Consider the following 26260-nt stretch of genomic DNA (forward strand, 5'->3'; position numbering starts at 1 on the left):
CCACAACAAGCATATACTTTCCTTTTTGTGACCGCATCGTATCATACACAGTTCCAATACTTCCTGGAATGCCGTACGTCACATCAGCCATCTTAACTTTCCGGTACTTCGTACAACAGGTAAAAGTGGTATACCCTTTTTATAAAATTGCTCAGCTCAAACTAAGTGGAATAATAAATCTCTCTGAATTACTGTAGCACATATTAAACTAATATACTGCTTCATACCATTTTACTAGTGACATATAATATACGGTACTCAGTAGTTTTCGAATATATAGTAATCCACATTTTGCACTTTCGGTAATGTGTGCTTTCCACGTTTTAGTCTTGCTTATGTTACCTTCGGCGTTCTTATAACTCAATCTACTGAAGTAGATCCATATATATATATATATATATGTGTGTGTGTGTGTGTGTGTGTGTGTGTGTGTGTGTGTGTGTGTGTGTGTGTGTGTATAGATAGATAGCACACCTATATCTATCTATCTTTTGTTGATGTGGCTTTTCATCAACAAATGAAAAAGCTGTTACAACTTTTTCTCTATGTTGCTGCAATACAGTGAGAATCAGGACATATGCCACTTTGATTGTATGCACTTCGGTCTTTCCATTTTGATGTTTAGACACTTGTTAATGTGGGCATATGGCTTTTCCCCACTGTAGTTCAGTGTCAGAAAGGGTATATATAATTAAAATGAGGGTTAGTGGGGTACAGCAGGGCTTGCCCTCTGCAAAAAAATCAGATTTAATGTTTTTTTTTTCAGTCCTTTGTGGATATTTGTTTCAGTAAATTGGTTTTGTGCATTTTTGATTGACACTGAAGGCATTCAAAGAGAAACAGACATATAGACAAAGCTATACAAATATATAGATATAGATGTAGATATAGATATAGATATAGCTATAGATATAGATATAGATATAGATATAGATATAGATATAGATATAGATATAGATATAGATATAGATGGATCTAGTTCCTATAAACAAAAACACAAAAGATTTACAGGCTAATCTTCTTGTACATCTTCTTTTGGCTGTTCTCGTTAGGGGTCGCCACAGCGGATCATTTGTTTCCATTTCTTCCTGTCCTCTGCATCTTGCTCTGTCACACCAACCACTTGCACCACATCCATAAACCTTATCATAAGCCTTCCTCTTTTCCTCTTATCTGGCAGCTCCATCCTTAGCATCCTTCAATGAATATACCCAGCATCACTCCTCAGCACATGTCCAAACCAATGCAATTTCACCACTTTGGCTTTGTATCCAAAGCATCCAACCTGAGCTCACCCTCTAATAAACTCATTTCTTTTTTTTTCCAAATATATTTATTTTCAAATTTTCAATAAGTTACATACAAAGAAAACATTTGTACAATTACAAATTGTTCGTACATTACAGAGAATTTATGTAGATAGACAGTTCTGCTTTATCTTTAGGTTCATATGATAGTTAGCTCTAGGGTTCATAGCAATGTGCCTTTATGTTTACCTCATAATACTCACCCTATTAGGATTTACAGCAAAAATAAGTACTAAAACAAAAGCACAATCTAGAATACAACTGTTTCACAACTATATATAAAAACATTGTGAGTTTCTCTTTTTATTTCTTCGATAAGTCCTACTATCCATTAATAAAATGAGTTCCAAAGAGTATGTCCAATTTACTACTGGTTATTAACCAGAATCATTCAGTACAAGTTTATAATCTTAATTATTATATATCTTAATAAGTCTTATTGTTATTTGTCTTTTCTCCTTAACTCTGTAAAATATGGTTTAGGAGAGTATCCCAATAATGTCTGAGGTGGACTCTTTTGGTTACATTAGTGGTTATGTATTTATGTGCAGTAATGTATCTTATTGTCCTTTTCTTAAAGCCTTCCCAAGAAATTAGTGTTCTGTCTGTCCAATTTTGAGTAATGTAATATACCCATTCCTAACCTTGTCCATCCTCATCATACCCAGTGCATATCTTAACATCTTTAACTCTGCCATCTCCAGCTATGACTCCAGTATTTTCATCAGTGCCACTGTTTCCAACCCATATAACATAGCTGGTCTCACTGCCATCTTGTAGACCTTCCCTTTTACTCTTTCTGGTACCCATCTGTAATAAATCACTCCTGAGACTATTATCCACCCACTCCAGCCTCCCTGCACTCTCTTCTTCACCTCACTTACATATTCACCAGTACTCTGAACTGCTGATCCCGAGTACTTAAACTCATCCACCTTCACCAACTCTACTCCCTCCATCCTCACCATTCCTCTGTCCTCCCTCTCATTAACACAGATATTTTCCATCTTAATCCTGCTGATCTTAATTCTTCTCATCTCTAGAGCATATATTCACCTCTCCAGGGTCTCTTCAACCTGTTCCATACTCTCACTACAGATCACAATATCCTCCGCAAACGTCATAGTCCATGGGGACTCTTGTCTGAACTCATCTGTCAACTTGTCTATCATCACTGCACATACGAAAGGGCACAGAACTGATCCTTGATGTAATACTATTATGAATGCATCCATCACTCCTAACACAGACCTCACTTTTGTTACACTGCCCTCGTACATATCCTGCATCACTCTTCCATACTTCTCTGCCAATCCTGACTTCCTCATACAATATCACACCTCATCTCTAGGCACCCTGTCTTATGCTTTCTCTAAGTCCACAAATACACAATGCAACTCCTTCTGACCATCTCTATACTTCTTTATCAACACCTTCAGAGCAAACATCTCATCTGCAGTGCTGTTTCCCAGTACGAAACCATACTACTGTTAATCATCACCTCCCATCTTAATCTAGCTTTCACTACTCTTTTCCATAACTTCATCCTGTGGATGATCGATTTTTTCCCTCTGTAGTTGCTACAGTTCTGCATATCACCCTTATTCTTAGAAATCGGTACTAATACACTTCTTCTCCACTCCTCAGGCATACTCTAACTTTCCAAGATTTTATTAAGCAGCCTGGTTAAAAACTCCACTGCCATCTCTCCTAAACACCTCCATGCTTCCACAGGTATGTCATCTGGACAAACAGCCTTTCCATTTTGTATCCTCTTCATAGCTGTTCTTAATTCCTCCTTGCTAATCCAATGCACTTCCTGATTTACTTTTCCCACATCACCCAACCTTATCTCTCTCTCTCTCTTTCTCATCATTCATCAGACCTTCAAACTACTCTTTCTATCTACTTAACACACATTCTCCTTGCTTGTGAATATGTTTCCCTCATTATCCTTTATCACCCTAACCTGCTACACATCTTCCCAGCTCAGTCCCTCTATCTAGCCAATCAGTACAGGACTTTTTCTCCCTCCTTAGTATCCAGCCTGTCATACAACTCACCATACACCTTATTCTTAGCCTTTGACACCTCTCTCTTCACCATACTCCTTATCTCCTTATACTCCTGTGTACTTTCCTCATCCTTCTGACAATCCCACTTCTTTGGAAACCTCTTCCTCCTGTAGTTCCTTGTTCCACCACCAGGTCTCCTTGTCCCTCTTCCGCTGTCCAGATATCACACCAAGCTCCTTTCTAGCTGTCTCCCTTACTACTTCTGCTGTCCGTTTCCTATCTAATAACTCTTTAGTGCCTCCCAGTGCCTGTTTTAACTTTTCCTCAAACTCCACCTCACAATCATCCTTTTTCAACTTCCACCATTGGATCCTTGGTGCTGCCCTCACTCTCCTCTTTTTCTTGATTGCCAACGTCATTCTCCAAACCACCATTCTATGCTGCCTAACTACACTTTCCTCTTTCACCACTTTATGGTCTCCACTCTCCTTCAGACTGACCCTCCCTGCACCTGTGTGCATCTTCCTCCACTCTTGCACCTCACCCTATGCTCCTCCCTTTTCTTAATATATGTATTCGCCACAACCATATCCATCCCTTTCACAAAATTCACAACCATCTAACCTTCTGCATTCCTCTTCTTGACAACAAACCTACCCATCACCTCATCATCCCCTCTGTTCCCTTCATCAACATGCCCATTGAAATCTGCTCCAATCCCCACTGTCTCACCCTTGGGTACACTCTCCACCACTTCATCCAACTCACTTCAAAATTTTTCTTTTTCATCCATCGCACACCCAACTTGCAGAACATATGCACTAACAACATTCATCATCACACCATCAGTATGCAGCTTCATAAACATCACTCTGTCTGACACTTTTTCCACTTTCAAAACACTCTTGACATACTGTTCCTTCAGGATAACCCTTACCCCATTTCTACTCCCATCCACACCATGGTAGTACAATTTGAACTTACCTCCGATTCACCTGGTCTTACTCCCTCCCCTTCCATCTGGTCTCTTGCATGCATGATTTATCAAACTTACATCACCACATCATATCAGCTAGCTCTCGCCTTGACTGCCAACATTCAATGTTCCTACCCTCACTTCCACACTCTTAACCTTCCTCCTCTCCTCCTGCCCCTGACCACACCTTTCCCCTCTTCATCTCCTTCTTCTTCGGCCAACAGTAGCCCAATTTCCATCAGCACCCTGTTGGCTGACAGAACTGGTGGACGGTCATTGTTAACCCGGGCCTCGACTGATCCGGTATGGAAATCTGTATTGTTGGCTGCATATGTGATCTGGCAAAAAATTTAAACCAGATGCCCTTTCTGACGTAACCTACCACATTCATCCAGGCTTGGGACAGACACAAAGAAATTCACTGGCTTGTGCATCGCCAGTGACTGGGTTATTGAGCCATAAATATCAAAATGTATAAGAAACATTAAAATGTCTAAAAGGTAAACAGAAACTGCCCTCTTGCATACCCGTACCTCTTACTAATTATATATACCGACTCCAAGATTACACAACAGTGAGGAAAGGGCCAATGCACAGATACCCACTGTTCTGCAACCTCACACAATGGATCCCCCCCATCCACTTCTATATTTCAATATTGTGCACTTTGATCTTTCCATTTTGATATTTAGTCACTTGTTAATGTGGACAGCTGACAAATTAAAATATATACACACATGGATAGATAGATAAATAGACAGATAGCACTATATTTGGAAGGTGGAAAGCCTGTGCCCCCCACTTCCCCTACAACTGATATACATCAAATCAGAGATCACACTACAGTGAAGAAATGGTAAATTCCCCAGTTTCTGCTGCTCCATGATCTTGCACACACAAAAAGCTGGATGAGTTCAATCAAATTCATTTTGATCAACTATAACAGGGTTTTTTTTTGCCTTTGAGTAAAACAACATTCAACCAACATACTTGTATCCATATGTTTGCGTGTATGTGTGTGTGTGTGTGTGTGTGTGTGTGTGTGTGTGTGTGTGTGTGTGTGTGTGTGTGTGTGTGTGTGTGTCTATTAGAGATACACAATGAAAGGTAAACAGTGGAACACTTTATTAAGCAGCCAAAAAATACATGTAGTGTAAGTGTTTTCCTCCACATTTCCAAATTCTGGATTTCTTTAGACAAGGGGTTTCAAATTATAAACATAAAAAAATGAAAATTACACATTACAATGTCTTATTTACCAAAACAAAAATAATAGCAATGTTTGTTGAAAAGGTAAGACATGTTCTGCAAAGTTTATCACAGTTGTAAGCTATTAAACTTATTTCTTCTCTTCAATTAATAAATGTAAGAAATTAAAAAATGTGGGGGAAAACTGTGCGATTCTTCTGGCAAATAAAATGCTATTCAGTACAGCTTGGTCCTCCCAGAGAATTGATTCATCACAGCAAAGAAACCAAAGAATGAAGAACATCAAAGAATGAAGAACATACTACATGGTTTCTCTGCACGTTCATGCCAAGTCTGGAAGGGCTGCTGTATCAGAGTGGCCAACATTAGCATATTAATACAGCTGAAGGATTTTTTTAGCTGTATAAAACAGACACAACATTACTATAAAAAAGGATGACTTTACACTGTGTTTGGCTTGCTTGGTAAACACAGCTTCACTGATGTCTACAGTTAAGTAACTTACTTGTTCTGGAGAAATTCAAACATGCAGTAGGCATACTTGTAGAGCAAGACTGATCAAACATGCACTAGGCATACTTGTAGTGCAAGACTGATCAATCACACAGTAGGCATACTTGTAGAGCAAGACCGATCAAACATGCAGTAGGCATACTTGTAGAGCAAGACTGATCAAACACGCAGTAGGCATACTTGTACAGCAAGACTGACTGCAGGAAGACCTCATAGACTTTTCTGTGTTTCAGTTTCTCAGGAAGTAAACATTTTAAGTATCTGTGAGCCACAAACAGAGCCCATCATGCCACCCAGTATTGGCCAGTGGGTCTTTATCACATGACCCCCAACCATCATTCTGACAAGTATTTTACAAGTAGCCACACAAGGTAAAGACACTTTGTTGCCTCATTTGACTTTATCATAGAGATCAGTGGTTCCTTTGATCATGAGAGCTGATTCCTGGTTACAGTCAGTGTAAAAGCACTTTATATCTGTGGTGGTTTAATTCCATACCAAGAATGGCTAACACAATGGCATCATTCATGTGTTTACATACAGTTACAAGATTGCCACAAATCAGCCTATACCTTATTGAATGCAATGCCATCTGCTCAAGTTGATTTCTATAGTTTACATTGTTCTTTCCGTCTGTTTAGTAAAAAAGCTTCTGTATGTTTTCCAACCTGGTCATATGTGAGTGGTTATATACACAATCAGCACCACAATACTCAATATGAGGCCTAACCACAGCTTTATAGATGGGCACCAGCACACTCTTATCATGACTTGAAATGCTATTTAGAATATCCGTAACTGTGCAGCAGTTCTTGATGACCAATCCTTGTAACTTACTTGACTATTCACAATTATAAACAAGTCCCTGACTTTATTCTCATTACTTAGTAAAATATTGCCCAGGGCATATGGGAAGCATGGATTATGGCAGCAAAAGTTAATACCTCAGTGTTGCTGGCATTAAGTTAGTCAATGCCCAAACAGGCTGTCTAAACATTCTTGCAATTTATCTTGACCATTCTCTGAGTTAATAATTGTCACTATTTCATACCATCTGCAAATTTACTAAGTACAATGTTACTATGAAGATCATATGTTAAACAGTAACTTTGTTGTGTTGGGATGGGTAAAGTATGAATGTTTTTACACCATTTTCTTTTAACAATTTACTGCTTTTGCATCTCCACCTATTCAATTTATTGTAAAATGTTCTGCTATATTTATATCTTAAAGGGATATATTTGACAATGCTATTTATTAAAGTGATACAACGATCCATCAATGATTCACTAATATACCACCTAGTTAGGCACCATAATTACTGTTTAAAAAAGCCATATATATAGTATAATTTTATTATGTTTTATTTGACATGTATGAGGAATAGCCTGGCATTGTGGCCACTGAGAAAAGGGTGGTAGGCAGCATTTATTTTAGAACAGCTGACACTAATGGGTATCCATTATGTTTTATACCTCTTGTTAGCACTTTTACAACTTCTTTCAGATGTTTAATATTTATGAAGTCTAGTAGGTTTGCTTGCACCTGATTGTTTGCCAGTACATACTTTTCTCTGTCAAGTCATTGAGTATAGTTTCCATTGTGGTAGGGATTATTAGTTTATTAAGGAAGTGTTATTACCAGGTATTTGTGGAAGAGAAGAAAAGTCAATAAGCCATGTTTCCATGATGGCATATACCCCATTTCCTCTACAGATAAAGTAAGCCTACAGACAGCTTAGCTTCCTTTTTTCTAATTTAAGCTGTGGATGTTGATGAGACCCACCTTCACATCATCCTTCACATTATCATACTTTATTGGACAACGTCAGCAAATAGGACATACTTACATGCCGGTGATGTTAACTTTTGCACACCCTTTGGTCGATATTCCTGTGTTTTAAATACATTATTTTACTGATGATTTTTGAGTACACAATAAACTCTGGTAACACAGACACACTATTTGAGCTCTTTGTCCCTGTTCCCATGCTTAGAATAAAGACAATTATAAGATGAATAACAATCTATACAAACCAGTTCAGATCACATACACTAAGTATGCTATGTATGTACCTTAAATCTTGTGAAGCTTTCCCTAAAAAAATATTCAGGGACCAGACACCATGTCAAGCAAATGTATATAACATATCAGGATCATTGTTAATGGAAAAGGAGATAAAACCTTGGTCTCTTTATTTATGCATAGCTGTTTAAATGATAATGATATTCTGCATGTTTTATCAACTTTGCCAAAGTTTAGCAAATTACCATCAATTTTTCCATTTTTTAGTATCTAGCAAATTTTCACACACACACACACACACACACACACACACACACACACACACACACACACACACACACACACACACACACACACACACACACACACACACACACACACACCTATACAGATATACAGCTGGCATATTACTGCTAAGTAATAGGCTGATTTCAGTCGTTGTGACCTCCAAACAGCTTTACAATATCAAAACGGAAGCACTCTAAAATGAAAATTATAAAACATAAAGCACATAAAACAAACACATACAAGTACAGACAATTATAAGACATATTTGAAGTACATTAAACAAAAGCATACAGGGAAGTTTTATCAACTTTGCCAAAGTTTAGCAAATTACCATCAATTTTTCCATTTTTTAGTATCTAGCAAATTTTCACACATGCACACACACACACACACACACACACACACACACACACACACACACACACACACACACACACACACACACACACAAACAACCATACACGCACTCACACACACACACACGCACACGCACACACACGCACACACATGAACGCACACACTCTCATAGAGATACACTTACTTACTAAGGGACTGGAAAACTCATAGTCCCTTACATGGGGTATAGGATTTGGACTATGTGAAAGATATGCAGTGTTACCTTGGATCTGATACCATAGCATTAGTGATCCAGGAACTGGTGAGGATTATAAAGCAGAATGCTTTGTTGATTCAACAGTACAATTTCAAAATCAATCACAATGTTATATCAATCCCATCTTGTGGGATTGTTTCAAGCACCACCAAACACTTGTTCTATCAAGGAAACCATTTAATGGAACCTCAAAGTGGACATATCTGACAAGAAATATTAAGCCCATCATTTTTTTAATTGAACATGGTAAACTTTTGAATACTGCATTGATTCCATTCAGAACAAACACACACAGAGAAACACATTTAAAGATGGGATAGGGTAAGGCTACTTAGGGTTAGAGTTAGCACACATGAGTAAGGTGGTGCAGGAAGCATACAAAAATAAATAGGATAGATAGATTAGATAGATAGATAGACAGATAGATAGATAGATAGATAGATAGATAGATAGATAGATAGATAGATAGATAGATAGATAGATAGATAGATAGATAGAAAATGCTCTGCAACTGTTTATTCCAGCTCAGCTATCCCAATTTTCAGTGAATGGCTGAAAAAAAAAACACAGATTAGACAGACATATCTAGCTACAGCTATATATTCCATTCTGAAAGCACGCTATTGTACTTATACATTTTTAATGCTTTAGAAACATCATTACTGATGATGCTAAGCATTCTTCTAAATGCAAAACAAAAAGGCAATCAATCATACCTCTTATCATCCTTGTTTTATTAAATCACTTGTGCAAAATTTTACACAGTTGGACACCGTGATATGGTTAGACTATTAGTGAAGATTTGAAGTTTGTCATATCAGCTTTGACCATGTTATATGCCCTATAATACCATAGCATTTATGCCTCCACAGTAAACCTTAACCCTATGACAAGGATAAAGTAGGAAGGACCATAGATTTAGTATCTTAGGTATATACAAGACAATTTATCTAGAAGCCTATTAAGAGTAGAGCAACTGCAGTTTACCAAATTTCCCTACCTGTAAGGAACTGAGGAGGGCCAGACCTCAGATTGAATTTGCAGTTTCCCATTCATCCATTCTTTTGATATCTGTTGGCTGGCAAATTCTTTGTCAGTTGTAGCCCCTCTCTACCCTAGCTACCCCCAAAAATAACATAATAATTTCCCTCAACTATAACAAGGGAGCAGGTTCTAGATGCTCTCTCTAAGGCAAAAAATACTACACCAATGGGTCCAATAATATCCCAGAATGCTTCATAAACAGCTTTAAAAATTGATCTACCAGGGCCACTGGAGTCACTGTTTAACCATTGCCTCCAGTCAGGCTTTGTACCTTGTGAATGGTGAAATGTCACAGTCATCCCTCTGCACAAGGGTGGGCCAGCGACTACTGACACATACATTTGACTAAGCCATTAAAGATTTATCAATAGAAAACACTGAAACACTGGATCAAATCCAGTTTGGCTTCTTCAAGGGCAAATCATGCTTACTCAAACTGGTGAACTTCTTTGAGAAGGTCACCAAGGAAGTGGATGAGAGCAGAAAGTTGTAAACTGCCTACCTAGACCAGGCTGAAGCATTTCAAACAATACTCCACTCAGGCATTGTAAACAAACTGACAGATGTAGGCATAGACCCATATGTTACATGGTGGACAGCCAGCTGGCTCTCAGATAGGACCTAGGAAGATAGGATAGTGGAGCTCATCTTTACAAAGAGGCTGGTCACATGTGTTCCTCAGGGCTATGAGCTGAGTCCACTCATTTTAGTATCTACTGTGCAGAAGTCAGGGCAAATGTCAAGGGCCTATAGCTGACCAAGTTTGCAGATGACTGCAAACTGGGAGCAGTCATAGAATCTACCCAAGACATTAATATCCTACAGGAAGGACTAACACAGACAACTGACAGGTGCCAAAGCCACAGCTTAAAGCTCACTGCCAAAAAATGTATATTAGTAACTTTTGGGAAGTTAGCCACCCTAAAAAATTATCTTTGATAGCGTAATCCCAAGACAGAACCAGTAGTTAGGGTACATCCATCAATTTGGGTATGCACGTAGATAGTAACTAAGTTTTCAACTAAAATTAATCTAAGGTAGTAAGGAAATTATTCTATTTTGCTCAACTTATAAGCAAGGGTATGGGATCTATTTACATGAAAATAATCATTCCATTGGGTTCAGACCTTATCAGGCCTATAATTGAGTGCAACACCACCTTCGGTATATACCTGACCAGGCAAATGCAATAACTGAAAAATCCGCAATGGTTCTTCACAAAAAGAATATAGGGCATAAATAACATGTCCTATGCAGATCACCTCAATGTCCATTGTCTATACACTGTTTCCTGCAAACTGTTGAGAGGCAGTCTATGCCTGGCATATAATGCATCCTTTGATCCCACTCTGATGGACCTTTTGCATAGCCACACTGTGACATCCCTCCTTTGGGCCAGTAATCAAGGAGTCTCAGTCCTCACCACTGACACCAGTGAGGAACATTCACTTAGAGCAAAAATATATACATACATTACTTCCGGATGCAGCATTCATAATTTCCCCTTAAGAGCACACGGGGAGCACAATCAGTTCTGGGGCTGAGTTTTCCTCTCCAGGCCTCAAATAAGACTCCACCTTTCTCTCTACAGAAACCAGTGCTCTGTGTCCCTGTTCCAAGTAGTTGACACAAACACTCTTTGAGATTTGATTTTCACAAACACACATACACATACACACACACACACACACACACACACACACACACACACACACACACACACACACACACACACACACACACACACACACACACACCTGGGAATGGCTGCCACAGATTCACTAGCTCTACCACCTCTGCCCAGGATATAAGGTAGTTCCACTGCCACCAGCCAGCTACTGTAAGGCTCTTAACAGGGTATCCAATTGTACTGACTGAACTTAATACTAACACCAATGGTGGTGTTTAACCAATGCAGCAAGACTTTCAGGAGTGGCCATGGTGTCACCATATAAATATAAGTACTCTCAAAAGTTGAAATATTCTCTAGAAGACCAGCCACAATAAAAAGTTTAAATATATTTAATAATAAATAATAAAATAACATGAAAATACTGAATATCTATTAAAAATAAACACCAGCGTTTCAGTTACAGGAAATATTAAAAGTAACACAGATGGAAAAATTCACACAGATACAGAAAAACAATACTTAACTAATTTCACTATATTTTCCTGACTGATCTAAAGAATTACTGTTTCGTACTTACTTAGTAGAGCAAAGCAAGATGAAGTGGGTGAGTGGTCCTGTCAGTTCCAAAACAGAGAGTTGAGTGTCACTATCACATCTCTCACTAATATGTAAAATAATTTCAGTGCTGGCTATAGAATGACATCACATCTGGTCACCAGAATCTGGTTCCCACACTACCCTCTTTACTAGAAACCTGAGCCAGGTTCTTGTACATATGTGTCACAATACACACATACAGAGCTTTGCTAACATATGTTACAGCATCTGGAAGATGTAAAACAATTTTAACACTTCCACTATTCTTACAGAGCTACTAAGCCAGGCTTCTCACAGACATTTTGTCTTTGTCTGCAATCAGAAATGTAAGATACAATCTTTTTGGTCTAAACCAGGAAATTTAATTTCAGACTATTTTTCAAAGTTAGCTGGACTGAGATAAACCTCTTCTCTTCCAGTTTCCTCTGTTGCAATATATTCATTTCAGCAGTTACAATCAGTCTGACATAGAGGTGTATTTCTTTTCTGTTCACCAGGACTCACTGTTAGGTGTATTTTTTAACACAAGCAACTTTACAAATAGTCCCAGTCTGCCAACCAGACTCTCATGTCCTGATGCAAAGTGCTAATGGCTTGTTCTCACACAGAAAGGTCTGCCAGCATTTAAAAAGTTGTGACATGACACTCACTCACCCACCTGTGAGAATAAGTGCTTAACACATTAAAATAATCACATACACTTTCATCTGCCATGGGTCTATGCTCACCAAACTTTTTCCTGTAAGCTTCGGATGTTACCTTAAAACATTCCAATAAATATTGTTTAACTTTATCATAGTTTAAATAATCAGTATCAGACAATTTAGAAACAGCAGTTGCAGCTTTACCATGGAGTAAGTAGGGTTGCCACCTTCGTTCACGGCTAAAACCGGAGCCACGCCATGCCCCTCGCGTCACCAGTAACCCCGCCCACCCCCTCTCCCGCCAACATACCACCTATTTTGTGATGTCACGACAGCATCACTCAACGGGAACGCCCTCTTTTTTCGTTTCCCGCCGCCTCCTTTTGGCTGATTTGCTATGCTTTTCTGTAAAAAAAGCATAGTAAATCAGCTGATCAACAGGAACGCCCTCTTTTTTGGTTCCCGCAGACTGCTTTTGGCTAATTTGCTATGCTTTTCTGTAAAAAAAGCATAGCAAATCAGCCGATTTACAAACTCCGATAGTCTGTTTCCTTTTTGAAACAGAATACCGGAGTTTGTACAGTGTTTTCCAGACTACCGGAGAATCGGTTTGATTTCCTGATAGTCCGGAAAAAAAACGGAGGGGTGGCAAGCCTAGGAGTAAGGGGGTCAGGAACTGTACCCAGAGCCATTGGTCAACACTATACTGTTTACATATTCTTTCAAATATATGAATAAAACTATCAAAATGATCACCCTCTGTAAACTGTGGAAGAAATTTACTGATGTTTATTGCTTCTGGGGTTTGGTTATTCCCTTCCACATATCCTCTATGACCCTGATGAAAAGTCAGCATCTCCCTCTCATGTTGGTGCTGTTTCTCATTTTCTTCATCCTCCAAATACCACAGCCTCTCTGCTGATTCTAATTCCATATGTTGTATCTGCATCAGTCTCTCCACTCATTCTAATTTCAAATGTTTGGCCTACAGTGCAGTCTGTTTAACTCCAGATGGGGTTTTAAGTCCTCTGAGGAAAAGGTGACCTGTCCTGTTTCTAAAGGCTGCATATCCCAATCACCAGAATGGTTGTCTTCCTGATTGCTGGTCCACATCACAGTTGAGATTAAGGCTGAAATAATTTCATATTTATCCAAGTTGGTATGTACCAGCCCTTTGGATTTGCACATCTTAGCCATATGGTTCACTGTCAGCTTGCCATAATCTGCTGATATCTTTGCCTGCTTTTACTGACTAAACTAAACTAACAAAAATAAATAAAACTGTTTTCAACATGTAACTCTGCATGTTTACTTTGTGGCTGCTGATAGTACACACACCTTCAGTGAACACTGCGTACATGCTACAGAAGTTTAATTAATATGCACACCACTGCTCACCAATATGTGATGGCTCTCCTCTGGCTCAGTAATCAAGAAGCCTCAATCCTCACCACTGATACTAGAGAAGGATGTTAACTTGGAGCAAATTTGATATACAGAAAGTATTTTCAGGTGCAGGTCCCAGCACCAAGCTTCCCTTAAGAGCATACAGGGACCACACTCAGTCCTGGGGCTGGGTTTTTCTATCCAGGCTCCAAATAAGACTCCACCTTTCTCTCTGCAGAAACCAATGCTCTATGTCCCTGTTCCATGTAGCTGATTTTCACACACACACACACACACACACACACACACACACACACACACACTCACACACACACACACACACACACACACACACACACACACACACACACACACACACACACACACACACACACACACACACCTGGGAAAGGCTGGCAAAGATTCACTAGCTCTATCACCTCTGCCCAGGCTAAACAGTAGTTTCACTGCCACCAGCCAGCTGCTGTAAGGCTCTTAACAGGGTATGCAATTAATCTGAGTGAACTTAATACTAATACCAATAGTAGTTCTTGACCAATGCATACGACTTTCATTAGTAGCCACAGTGTCACCAAATAAATTTAAGTACTCTCAAAGGTTAAAATATTCTCTAAAAGAGCATCCACAATAAAAAGTTAAATATATGTAATAATAAAATTAAATGAAAATACCGAATATCTATTTACAATAAACACCAGAGTTTCAGCCACAGGAAATACTAAAAATAACACAGATACAGAAAAACAATACTTAACCAATATACTATATTCTCTTGACTGATCTAAAGAATTACTGTTTCCTACTTACTTAATAGAGCAAAGCAAGATGAAGTGGGTGACTATTTTTGTCAGTTCCAAAACAGAGTGCTGAGTGTCACCATCACATCTCTCACTAACATTTAAAATAATTTCAGTGCTGGCTATAGAATGGCATCAGATTTGGTCATCTGACTCTGGTTTCTATACAACCCCCTTTACTAGAAACTTGAGCCAGGTTCTTGCACATATGTGTCACATTACAAGGGTCTATATTAGAACACTGACATTTTAAAACGTCAAATGTTCTAATATCGACCCCTATTCAGCAAACGCTGACAATATCAAACATGCAGAACAGCAAATTTTTCCCAGGGAAAAAAATCACTGTTCCGACACACATACACAAAACACAAGCACACCAAACAAACAGCAATCCACACACATACACCTAAAATCCTGAAACCTAAAACCACTAAACTGTACATACACCACTAACTATCCACTTACCTTAACCCAAAGCCTAACCCTAAGGTCCGTCACTATTGCACACTCACCTCACCCGCACCCTAACCCTAACTCACCTACCCTGCCCTAACCCTCACGTCCACACAATCGCACACTTACCTGACCTGCGCCCTAACCCTAACTCACCTACCTTGTCCCTAACCCTCACGTACACACAATCACATACTTACCTGACCAGTGCCCTAACCCTCACATACACACAATTGCACACTTACCTGATCCTGACCCGTAACTTTCCACCACAGTGCTGAAAATAGCAAAGCCACAGGAATGCCCAACAAAATTCCTTCCCTAGGAAGATATTTGGTGTTCTGCAGCTTTGCTATTTTCAGTGTTCGCTGAATAGGGGTCGATATTAGAACATTCAAAGTTGTGAAACTTCGATGTTCTAATATAGACTCCATTACACACACATAGAGCTTTGCTAAGATGGCTCACAGCATGTGGAAGCTGTAAAACTATTTTAACACATCCACTCTTCCTACAGAGCTACTAATCCAGGTATCTCACAGACATTTCATCTCTGTCTGCAGTCAGAACTGTTTGATATATTCTTGATAGCCTAAACCCAGTAATTTAATTTCAGACTATTTTTCAAAGTTAGCTGGACTGAGATTAACCTCTTCTCTTCCAGTACCCTCTGTTGAAATATATTCATTTGAACTGTTACAATACAGTCTGACATATAGGTGTATTTCTTTTCTGTCCAGCAGGACCCTCTGTTGGTACTTTTTTTGGATTCATATTAAAACACCGAACACTGAAAACAGCGAACATACACATACCCTAACACTAATTATACACCCCCAAAAAACAGTAAACAACTAAATACACATATGCACATAATGCAACCATACATCTAATGAAAAATAAAAACCAGTAAACATTTTAAAAAACATGCACTTACCTCAACCCACACCCTTACCCTAAGGTCAGTAACTTCAAACATTTACATAAACAGTTCCAAACACATACACACTTACCTTAACCCTAATCCTACCCTCCCAAAACAAATGTAAACAGCTGAAAGCACATACACACATAACCATACATCTAATGCAAAATAAAAAAACAGTAAATACTTTCATACATATGCACTTACCTTAACCCGCACCCTAACCCTAAGGTCAGTAACTGTTGCACAATCATGCTCGGGAGCTATACCGGACAAGGGACCACACTACACTTCAGAACAAGCAAACAACAAAGCGGTCTTGTGACTTCTTTCCCAAGGAAAGAATTAGCTGAACAGCTGCTTCGCTGTTTTGTCTGTTCCCCCCACATGTTGACGAAAACACATTCAACAAAATGCATTTTCGTCATTCTAATAGGAACCCCTTTTTTTAACACAAGCCACTTTACGAATACATTTTCAACACAAGCACCTGTACAAATTAGTTTGCTATATAAATGACATATAATTCTTTTCAAAAGTCTAGTTAGCTATACAGGCATATATTCCCCATCTCTGGAACAGGCTTCCCATCTATGTCAAGCAGAAAGCTTCCCTAACCCTATTCAAGAGAAACCTGAACAAGTGGATGTGAAATCAATAAGACTGATGTGTGTACTGTTTCCAGATTTTCTAAAGTCATTTTTCAATTTTTTGGAAAGTAGTCTTTGCTTTTTCAGGAATACAAGATATTAAATAAGATATTTCTGCAGAGTGTTTAGAAATGCTATATTCCTATTTGAAAGTTGATGAAAAAAATGAAGGCTAATACTTGTTTTTTTTGTGGGTGTGGCAAATATGTACCTTTTATCCTAATAATACTGATTAGGTAAGTGATTCTAATTAGTGTTAGGGTGACATGGGAGATAAAGCCTAACATGACACTGTAGAAGGAAGTTTGCTCCCATGTCAAACACTACTTAGGGTTAAATATACCATTGAAGGCTTCTGACAGCTTTTTTGCAGGCTCAGTACAAGGAAATACAAGTTTGCTATGATGGCTGTTGAAAGAAAAGGTTTTAATTAAGACAGCTTTGGTCATTTACTTTAATTTTATCATCTCACGTGTCAAGAGAAGCAGATAGCTAACATTTTTTAGGTGGCATAATTTGGCTAAATACAACAAACAAGTAAAACACACAACAGAATATGTATGTTGCATGTTGTAATTATATTACATTCTTTGATTTTTTTTTTTACAACATATATAATAAATCCACTACTACAATAAAGAATTAACACAGTCATTTCATTTCAGTTGTTAGTGCCTTCTTCAACTATGGGTAAAGTAACTGTTCAGGTGGAAAAAATGACTATCCTGTTCAGGGTCATTGAGGGTTTGATGTCAATCTTACCAGGCAGTGCAAACAATGGATATACAGTAATGTATCCAGTCTTGGACAGCTACACACACACACACACACACACACACACACACACACACACACACACACACACACACACACACACACACACACACTGCTGCATCTTAGTAAAACATGCTCACTCTAACCCCAACCCTGTTCCTAATCCTAACCATAGACTTTACCTTAAATACTCCTTTCTGTAACAGTGCCACTGCACAAGGAAGCTTGGACACTCACTATGCACACAATCTACACCTCACTAAATCTTTCTCATTACCTAACCCTTACCATATCTTTAAAACACAAACACTCAAGAATAAATTAAACCTATCTCCTTGCCAAACCCCTAATTTAACCATAACAAACATACACACACGTACACACACACACACACACACACACACACACACACACACACACACACACACACACACACACACACAATCTTCTAGTCCTACAAAAAAAAACATGTACCTTTGTCAGCCATGCAGGCAGCTGCTCAAACAGATATTATTCAAATGCCAGTGCATTTAACTTTGTCAAACTAATGAACATTCAACCATGTGAACTATAACCATATTTTATAAAATATCTATCTATCTATCTATCTATCTATCTATCTATCTATCTATCTATCTATCTATCTATCTATCTATCCACTGTACTTGCACAGAGAAGAATATAGGTGCATGTTTAAAATACATAAATTCACAAAAAAAAAAAAAAAAAAACTACACCAGCAAGATAAAAATATGGCTTTATTACCAAGTCTGAAACAGGTTTCTCCCTATTCTGGGCCTCCTCAGTATGTAAATAAGTAAAGAGAATGGCCCTTTTATGGTGGAATAAAAGCAATTTACATGATTTACCTTCCCCAATCCAATGACAATGAACAACACTTTTTGCCAAGGTAAAAACATTTGTATGTCACATATTAATTTTCTATAAATGAATTAAGGCACAAACATGTGACCAGTATGTAAAACACTTGTTGTTGTTGTGTCTTTTGGCTTTTCCCGGTTAGGGGTCACCACAGCGGAACTCCGGTCTGCTAATGATTGGCAGTAGGTTTTTACATGCCGAGTTGCCAGCTCTGATGCACAACCTTCAACAAAGGTATGCCCATTCATGCATGTCTCTGCAAAGAAGACACTCTAGCTGAGAATCAAACAAGACAACGTCTTACTCTGAGGCGACAATGCTACCGCAGCAGGCAAATACTCACCCACACATCTACATTTATCTATATATGGATGTCATCTTTTTAAAAGAACAGACATAACATCAGTGTCTGAAATCTCAGCAAACTAATGTTGACAGCTCAATGTTGAGACCCTACTGTGCATGCTCCAAGGACTAACCTTAGAGCATGAAAAAAGAAAAATCAAGTATTTTGCTGGGAAACAAGCTCACCTGCACCCCACACCCCCTGATAGTTATATTTATTAAATCTGAGATTGCACAGTTCCTAGGAGAAGGATAAGTTTCTGTACCATGAATTGTAATGCACATCTGTTAACCCTTTGTTTTTGTCAATCAAAGTTTGATGACCAAACAGATGCTGACTATTCAGTATTTTGTTTAAAGATAGTTCTCCCATATATATATATATATATATATATATATATATATATATATATATATATATATATAGGTTCATAAGTGTGTACTAGGCTAATGGCACTAGGGCCTTTACAAGCCTAGCCCATAGGATTACCCTGGCATTGTGCCACCTGACCTTAGTTCCCAGTGCCTCTGTCGAGTAAAGCCACTGGAGTGATCCCTGGGGTGAATTTTCTATTTCCCATCCACTCATCAAGATTTCTCTTGAAGAGGGCCAGTGAAGTGCTCTGCTTGACATGCATGGGAAATCTATTCCATAGCATGGGCAGTCTCTGGGTTATGAACCTGTCTTTCCAGCATATTCTGTTGATTATAGTAATGAGGTTGAGGTCTCTGGAGCGTGTGGATTGATTTAGGTTTCTTTAGATGCAGCATTTCTAACAGAGTTGGGTCAGACATGGCTTTTAAGTCAAGCAGAGATTGAGTCTAAGTAGGCAATGTGAGACAGAGAATAGTTGGAGGTTTTTTTTTGCCTGTCCATATAGGACAAATGTTTAAGGCCTAGGATCCTCTTTGTGAGGTACTTTATACATACATATATATATATATATATATATATATATATATATATATATATATATATATATTTCAAAAAGATTCATTCAAATCTGTTATATATGAAACATCTAAACGTAATATCCACATTTTTGGTCCAACAATCTACTTTTCTTAAATTTCCTTTTCAATGTATAAACTCAAGAGCTAGAAATGAAAAAAAAAATAGCCTATCTATGTAAGGTTTGATGTTTGAATAAGACGCTACATTCCTTGCACCAGCTGATATCATTAGCATGCAGAGAAATCCTCTGAAGTAAAGGGAAACTGGTTTGGCAAAAATAAAAGGAACCACATGTGCAGATCACTACATATATAACCTAATCATGTCTACATGTGATACAGAATTTGGTGTAATCCTTCTTACATGTGTTTCCAGAAGTAAACATCGCACCCTTAATACTATGTTGACATGATAAGCATGAACAACAAGAAAAGCATCACTGAGGATGACTGTCTTAAACTCCCTGTTTTTACTTTGAATTAAATGGATTTGATCTTGCCCAAAGTTTTATTTTATTAGCTGCAGTTAGAGAAATCTAGGACAATAATTCCCAAACTACTATGAGCCAAAATGTATTTATTTGTCTAATGTTAAAACCTTTAGTCTCAATGCTATTTATGAATCACTGTAAAATATTATCTACTATTTTTAATTTCTGTTTAGTATTTTTCTCTGAGCTGTCAATATATTTCTAGCTTCTTGAATGTTCTTAACATTTTATACCCTGGCAAAAAATTTACATGTTAGCAAAATAGCCTGATTTAAATAATCTTGCCCATCCCTACAAATTCTACATAATCTTAAAATTTGTGAATATGTTACGTTTTTAGCAATGGATTTGAGATTGCTGCTATTAGAAGCTAATAGAGCATTTTGGGCAAAGGGCTATTTAAAGAGAAATGTTTGTACAGAGCCACCAATATCAACTTTGTTTCATTTAGATCTAAAAAAATGAACTGAGATACTCTATATTGTCATTCTATAAAAGCCAACAGCTATCCAGGGAACTTCTCCTCATTTCAGTTTTTGGTAAATATACATTTGATAATAGGCCATACATCAAATGTAATTCTATGAATCCCAAAAGTAAATCAGAATAAATTGGTACAGATGTGTCCCCATGATTATGCCATACAACTGAACATAACATTTGGTGTCAAATTAAAGAAACATTTTTCCCAAAAGTAATCTGAGCAAAAGTAATAGGAGCTCACAGAACTGATTAGCTATATAAATATAACAGGTGCACAATATTCAATGGCTTGTATACCAGAATAATCCTCATCTGCTATATAAATATACATTTGATTCTGAACACAAATCAGGTGAAATAAAATGAAAAATGAAATTGTGTTTCTGATCTTAGATCTGACATGGACCAAAAGTTACTTTAGACAAAACTGTATATACCCTGAAATACTGTTTTTAGGGAGCAACATTCTGATAATATTACTCTGATTGTAATTGGTCTAACACTCATCAGTAGCTTGGGTAACAGGTACAGCTTTGGGATATAAGGTTCATTTCCTGTATGTTGAGCCTTGATATGAGTTCTTACGATGACACAGGCACAAACACTGGGGAGACTGTTGACAATGTCTACCAACTGCATAGTGGGATCATATGCTAGAATCACACATAACATCTGATTTCTTCATTGCTTATGTTCTTTCTTCAAATAATCATATCACGACCACATTACCACAATTCTCCCTTTATAGGACTGTACAACAACCAAGTCATGTCTAGTTTTTCAACATTCTTCAAAAGTCAAATTATGAGAGAATGTTTTGAACATATAACGTTATTGTTTATATAATCCCTGCAAGACTGATTTTTCAAATATTATTTCCAGTAAGACAATATAGTGATTGAAAAGAAGTTTTTTTTTTAATTTAAAAGTTTGTGTTTCATTCTCTCAAGTGCAAATATTTTTTATCAAAAAAGCCAACTTTTGCATTTAATAATCTCCTACATGTGTTGGATGCATACTGTAATTGCTTGATAGTATGATATGAAAGCAGAGGGAATAAAATGTAGACCTTTGTTAAGCAATGGTAAGGTTGCTGCATCAAAAGAAAAGCAATTAAATTCACTACTGCATCTTGGTCAGCATTATTACATTTTGCTGAAAGAAATGGAAATGTTTCAGGGGTTTCCAAATCTAGACTTGGATTTACAATGTTTGCACCAACCACATTTGTTTTCGAAGATTCTGGAATGCTAAGGTTAGTATATTTCTGCCAGTGGTAATATCACCAGACTCATACTCTGTATCAGTATTCAAAGAAATATTGCAGATTGTCCACATTCTTAAGAAAGGATTTAATAATACTAACTCTTGTATGCTTAGCTGGATTCAATTGATGCATCAGAACAGTCATCTGATCAAGAAAAATCTTACTGTACCTTTAAGTGTATATTTCGCAAATGCTAATCTTTTACACATTATTATTAAAGTTCTTATGATTAAAGAAGAATGAACATACTAATTTCATTGTGTCAGCTGTTTTATCTCCCCAGGATTTAGAAGCTATTTGTTTTTAATCTTTAAATATCTTCTAGATTTTGTTAAAGTTTTTCTGCTTACACTTATCATGCTGGATCATAACCTTCTGGAAGTCATGCAGAAATAATTAGCATACTGCATCAGAAGTAAATTCATTAATTGACTCAAAATGCTTGCTGAATATTTGTTTACATACATCAATTTGTTCAAAATAAAAATTAATCAGAGCATCACTAAATATATATTGACTGTAGAAGGAGTTTTATATACAGAAAGCAAAAGGAAGGCAATCTGCAGACATCCCTGTGAAGGAAGGGAGACGAATGCTTTACAGGAGAAGCCATTTGAACTTTTATTTATTTATTTATTTATTTATTTATTTAAATTTGTTGACCGGGAGTGTCCGACTGGACGTGGGCCCATTTTCAGTGGAGGCCCGGGGAGAAAAGCTCCACAGTAAAATAAACAGACAGTAGTTACATTGGATTACATAGTGATTAACAATTTAACATAGAAATTACTTACAACATATTTACAGATGAAGAACATAGTACATCAGTAGACAACTAGAATCTTTATCTGTGAAGTACATAACAGGCATTAACAAATGTAACAATGAGAAATTCTTGCTGTATAATAGGTACTAGGCTTATGAGCATCTGAGCTTGCTATCATCAAGGTAGTTAGTGGAGGTGAAAGAAAGGTAGTAGTTGGATGGGGTGGATGATATTAGAGTGGGAGTTGCAAGGGCATAGCCATCATGTTTTTAGGTGCGCTTTTAATAAAGTTTTGAAGTTGGTGCATGATGGTACAGAGGTAATTGTGGGTGGGAGTGAGTTCCATAATTTGGCTATGGTGCAAGAGAATAGTTATTGTTGCCTGCCTAAAAATTATATTTTGGCTTATTCCTATATAAGGAAATGCAAACAGATCAGTTCTATTATTGCTATGTCTATGCAAGTGCTGCCAATTTATTTTGCCAGCTGCTATGCCAAAATGATTTCCATTAAGAATATGGTACTCAGGTATAAATAAATATTATTTTTGATTTGAATTATGAAAAACCTTCTTGGCCTTGTTAATGGTGTTGTCGTAATGAAAGCTGTATTTTTATAGTATATTTAATGCTTCCTGAGGCTACTGCTTCCATGCTTGTAAAACTGGATAATTATGGTCATTATTTCAGAACTGGGCAGGGTACAGTATGCATAAGTGGTGTGTGCCTAAGGGGCATACCTCGCAAACATCCCTAAATTTCAGCAACGTCCCTGATTTATGCTCAAATTTTTAGCTCTGTCCCTCATACATTCCCCCAAAAAGTATTACTTTTGGAGAAAAGGTATTACTTCACATAGTCTTTTTCTGTCAATATCTCAATAGCTGAAGTCAACCATAGTAATATTTTAAAACTGTCCCCAATTACTTCCAGATTTGTCTCAGATTCTTGTGAGATTACTCCATGAGTGGTTGACAGCCAGGCCCTTTTTTTTTCCTTCTATTGCTGTAAGTCTGACTTGCATGTTAACAGTCTACCACAGACAACCACAAAGAGTGTGCAAAAGAAGGATCTGCTGAAGTGACACAGATCGCGGTACAGCTAGTATCTCTGCAACAAAATTAAAACATGCAAAGACAGTAGTTGGATTTTTTTTCATTTTTTTTTTTTTTGCAAGTAATGCACCCAGCTCTCACCTTTTACAAATCCAAAATAGGCAAATTCAAAAGCAACCTGAGTTTTATTTAAAACACCCATTAACTGCTGTTCTTCAACAGTGAGACTTGCTTCAACTCAATCACAGTTAATTAATAAAGACCACAGCTCTCAAATTTAACTTTATCAAGTATGGCATGATTCCTACCTTTCAAAATGAGGAACAAACAGGCAAAGCAGAACATCCATATTCATTTGTTGATTCAAAAAAATGTTTAAGAAATGTCAAAATTGGAAATTTTATAAACCTTTTCTATGTGGAAAAAAGAACTGTTATTGATCAAACTGTGAAACTATTCCTCAGAATAAGGTATGGGTGAGAATACAGGCCAATAAAACTGTTGCCCCATTAACGGAAAAGTACCTACACCTGAAAATATTAATTTTATAACTGCAGGTGGTATAAACAGCAATTCTATTTTTTTATTTAGCTTTATTTATTATAAACAAATAAGAGTTTTAAATGGGAAAGCTGGCTCCAAAGACTATTGTTTTTGTTATAGAAAAAAAATCTGTGTTAGTATTTTAGTGTGGCAAAAGCTGCAATTGTTTACACTGTGACAGCACCAAAAACTGCCTGATTAGTATGCGTATGTGTATGCGTTGCATTCCCTCAGTGAATTAATCTGCAGAGTATCAAAAGATGGAAGTAAATGTGTGCTTTGTTAAACACTGTGTTAATTATTATCAGTGTAGCTGGCTCTGTAGTAAGACCAGTTCTTGTGCTTACTGGCTGCTGATACTGGAGAATATGTTTGAAGGATTAAAAAAATCCATTGCTACCTTTCATGAGAAGTGTGCAGCCTCTGTCCAATTACACTCAGTACTAACTATCACACTCAGGTATACACCACAAGGCCAGTGCAACATTGAAAAAAGCTGGTCCAGGGATGACACGGAAGGTTTGATAGCTTATTTTGCAAAATATGCAGCAATGGAAAATTTGGCCAGAAGAGAATTCTATCATCCTATCTAACTGAAGAGCCACTGAAAAGCATACGTAAATGGATCATTCTGTTACTCATGACAATGAGAAACTGAAACAAGAAACTTTAGCAAGAACCTAGGCTTTGACTGAAGTGCATTACTGGAAGTGTCATAAAAGGACATTTTGTATGGACAGACCAACAATATTACAAATGTCAGATTTATTACATATTTTGAAACTGTGGCTAGAACCTCATATAAGTAAAGTAAGCTATATTTTGAAAAGTTTGGCTGTCAAAACATAGAATATTATTTTTACAAAAACATGTCTTCAATTTAAATATGAAAACTCTAAATTAAAAAATTTGTAATTATGGTAAAATCTACATTTAAACAGAAGAGGAGAGAGGTTATATTTTGGATAGCAGCTAATATTATGATAGAAGTAATACTTAAATGCAATTCTAAAGACAAAATGTTTATCATGGTACTAATGGAATAACAAAATAGAAGCTTTACACTAGATAATATGTACTGAATCCTTGAGCTAGGAGCTAACCATAAAACATCAGAACTTTTATTAAATATGAAAGCATATTGAATATTAGGTAGATGATTTACCTAAAATACAGTTAAACTAAGAACAATGCTTCAAAAGAAAAATAAAAAAAATATATGTCAGCAAATGTCACTCCAAAAGAAACAAGTTTTTTACTACCTGTTAACCATTTCATTCACAAATTATGGGCATCATCAAAACTAAAGTCAATAAAAAATGTATGTAATCTATAAAGTCTTGATCAAGGGCATATGACCAGTGTTATGTGACAATGTAAAATATCACTATTACTACTTGTAAATATTAAATATAGCATGGATAAGCATGCATTAACAGTAAAATATATTAAAGCATATGTGTTCTACTAAACAAAAAAAAAAAAAAAATATATATATATATATATATATATATATTGGATCTCAAGTGTATCAAAATGTCCTTGAATACCAACATCCACAATGGCAGTGAGATGGTTCTAATTTACTACACTTAAAATGTG

Source organism: Protopterus annectens, chromosome 1.part0, assembly GCF_019279795.1.
Source record: "Protopterus annectens isolate FY-2018-M chromosome 1.part0, PAN1.0, whole genome shotgun sequence".
NCBI lineage: Eukaryota > Metazoa > Chordata > Ceratodontiformes > Protopteridae > Protopterus > Protopterus annectens.